General features: G+C 47.6%; 1 pseudogene across 1 annotated transcript; it reads left to right on the forward strand.

Annotated features, from left to right (window-relative positions):
* The first annotated feature begins 1,318 nt into the window (after window positions 1-1,318).
* On the forward strand, window positions 1,319-2,306 carry LOC308414811 (tripartite motif-containing protein 44-like; annotated as a pseudogene). Its single transcript has one exon. The product of its transcript is annotated as a tripartite motif-containing protein 44-like (transcript).
* The last annotated feature ends 996 nt before the right edge of the window (window positions 2,307-3,302 follow it).

Here is a 3,302-nt window from a genome sequence, read left to right on the forward strand (position 1 = left end):
CAGGCCATAAAAACTGTAATACAAGCACTCCTTCTTGGCCGCTGCATCAGTTCCTGCCTCCAGGTTCCTACCTTGATCTTCTGCCCCTGAACCCTATCTTCCAAAAGTTGATTTTGGTCATGGGGTTTTATTACATGAAAAGAAACATGTGCTAAGCAACCATCTTCCTCCACGAGAGAAACTTTGTAGATTCACGCAGAAGCCCAATAGCTGCACGTGTCTAATGTGTACTATGTGAGACAGCAAAGCTATAGCATATTCCATTAGAACAGAAAACTCTGCAGGGTAATACTGTTTTCAATCAAGCAGATAATAGAATCTGCATAATAGGAAATCAGAGCTAATGATCTATTTCTTTTCTTTCATGTCCACTTGTATTTTCCTTTTCCGCCTCCCATACAGAACGTCTCCACACACATTTCTTGAAGCTATAAAGTCACTGTGTTGATAAGGAATGATTTTATATGTAAAACTTTTTGGATATCAAAATATGGCAGTTACCAGTGTTAAGTGCATAAAATACTTACACAACACAGCACATTAAGCTTTAGACATTTGCCAATTACACCACATAAGACTACAAGAATCTCCCTCACCACCACCTCGCCCCCTCAAATCTCTACATTTTTGCAATCAGGAGCTCACTGGTACCTAGCTGGTGACTGTACACTGTTTCAAAGAGCAGCAGAGGAAGCAGTGAATTACTTTAGAGGACACTGACATTTCAATCTAGAAGCATTATGATGTCCACACCACCTCTTCCAAAGTGGCCTCATAACCCTAGAATGGCGAGTCCAGCTGGTACAGAATGGAGACAGAAAACATGTTTCTTCTGTGGAGATGGAGATGCCCTACTCGTAAGCAGGCACTGTGACTTTGAATACAACTCATCCCCAAAAAGTGTTTTGTTCACCCTTGCTTTTTACAGAATGAGGTCCATCAATTAATTCTGTACTCAACTGTTATTTCTTGGTAACATTAAGTCCAAATATTGCCTGGAAGGCTACTGAGGGCTGTCATTACCCCCACTCTAATGGATCTCCTGGTTTTAATCTGATGATTGTGTTCATTTACACAGGGTTGTCCTTTGAAAAAGCCCCAAAGCAGTATCGTTCACACAACTACAGTGTTGAAAGAAATGGGAAACTGACATACAACAGACACTAGACCGTTCTTTACAAAAAGTACTTCATGACGCGGCACAGCCCAGCCGGGCGGCTGGCCAGTCCCCGGGGGAGGCGGGCCTGCGTGAAGAGGCCCCGTGGTGAAGGCGCAGAGCACGCAAGCCGCTAGGCCTCGGCCTTGTCCCTGCAGCCACATGGCCTCTGGAGTGGACGCGGCCGGCGAGGAACTGCCTCCAGACGAGGCTCCCGGGGCGGAGGAGGTGTGCCGGGACTGCAGCTTCTGCTACTGCCGCCGCCACACTGAAGCACCGCCAGAAGTTCCTCAACCACCGCCTGGCCGCCTACATCCATGACGCCCAAGCCTGGACTCCGCCAGCCAGCGGGGACGAAGCGCTCCCCGAAGACGTCGAGGCCAAAGGGGAGGCCGAGGGGGAGGTAGAGAGCGAGGTGGGGGAAGAAGAGAGCGAGTCTGAGGTCGACAGTGGGTCGGAAGAGGAGAGCGAGAAGGAGGAAGACAGTGAGGATGAGAGTGATGAGGAGAGCGAAGAAGACAGCGAGGAAGAGATGGAAGATGAGCAGGAAAGTGAGGCGGAGGAAGACAACCAAGAAGGAGAAACTGAGGCAGAAAGCGAGTTTGACTCCGAAATAGAGATGGAAGCGAAGAGAGTGGCCAAGAGGAAGTGTCCAGACCATGGGCTGGATTTGAGCACCTACTGCCAGGAGGATAGGCAGCTTATCTGTGTCCTCTGTCCAGTCACTGGGGCTCACCGGGACCACCAGCTGTCCATGCTAGATGGAGCCTTCGAAGAACTGAGAAGCAAAGACTCCGGTGGGCTGAAGGCAGCTATGATAGAGTTGGTGGAAAGGTTAAAGTTCAAGAGCTCAGATCCTAAAGTAACACGAGACCAAATGAAGGTATTTATACATCAAGCATTTAAGAAAGTTCAGAAAGTGATTGCTGAGGAGGAGCAGAAAGCCCTTCATTTAGTGGACATCCAAGAAGCAATGGCCATGGCTCATGTGACTGAGATATTGGCAGACATCCAGTCTCACATGGATAGGTTGATGACTCAGATGGCCCAGGCCAAGGAACAACTTGATACCTCTAATGAATCAGCTGAGCCAAAGGCAGAGGGTGATGAGGCAGGACCCAGTGGTGCCAGTGAAGAAGAGGACACATGAAGACTTAGCATTCCCTGCAGAAAACACCCCTGCCCCGTGTGTATGTGACAGCATGTTTGTAATGGCTTCTGATATCTGTGAAAGCTGCCCAGCAACAAACTTCTTCCACTGGATATGTCGCCAGATCCACAGCAGGCACACGTTTCCAAGGGACCAGGGGTTGTATGCATACTGACTGTGTGCTTCTTGTTCTCTTGTGGTAGGTCATGGGAAGAGCCTCTTTGATCACCTTGGAGGGCTCTTAGACAACCCCCCAATGGCTGCTTTGAACTTACTCAGGAAAGCCAGCCACTGGAATATTGTGCAAGTCAACAGTGTCACTTCCTTAGGAAGGTTCTAGAACATGTCAAAAGGAAACCAGTTTTCCTGACCTGCAAACAGAAAACCCACTTTGTTGGTACTGAAGCTTAAAGCAGATGTGGAGCCAAACTGACTCCTGAGGTAGGCAGTCTGTCACAGTCCAGTTCTGCCTCTGGGGAATGTGGTAGAACAACTGGGTTAAAACAGGGCTGGAGAAAGAGTCCAGAGCTAGAAAGAAGATATTTTTAGTACGTGAGGTTATCTGGGACTTCAGATTCATAGTTCAGTGCTGTGGAAATGAAAAAAAATGATTGGAAAGGTGGGAAGAAAATGGCCTTAAGGACCGGGGTGAGGCAAAGAAATCTTATTAAAAGTTGAAATTAGTGTTTCAGAATTCAGATTGCCTGAATTTTCCAAAATGGTCACTAAAGCATCTGATACAAACTTTGAATTCTTGAGCCATCTGTGTGAATTAATGGGCCTGTCACAACATAAAAGGCTGGCGTGTCTATTGGCAGGTGGAGATTGTCACTGTAAAACTTAGCAGTTAGTCTATGGTGGTCAGTGCACTGTGAGGGGAGTCCTTGCCACTCCCTGGCTGCTAGCAAACATTCCCTCTATTTACTATAACTGGAATTCTCCCATCCCTGCAGCAGGCTATAGTTGACCTCACATGCCCCAGTTTTCTCTTTTATG

Source organism: Micromys minutus (genome assembly GCF_963924665.1).
Source record: "Micromys minutus genome assembly, chromosome: X".
In the NCBI taxonomy this organism is placed as follows: domain Eukaryota; kingdom Metazoa; phylum Chordata; class Mammalia; order Rodentia; family Muridae; genus Micromys; species Micromys minutus.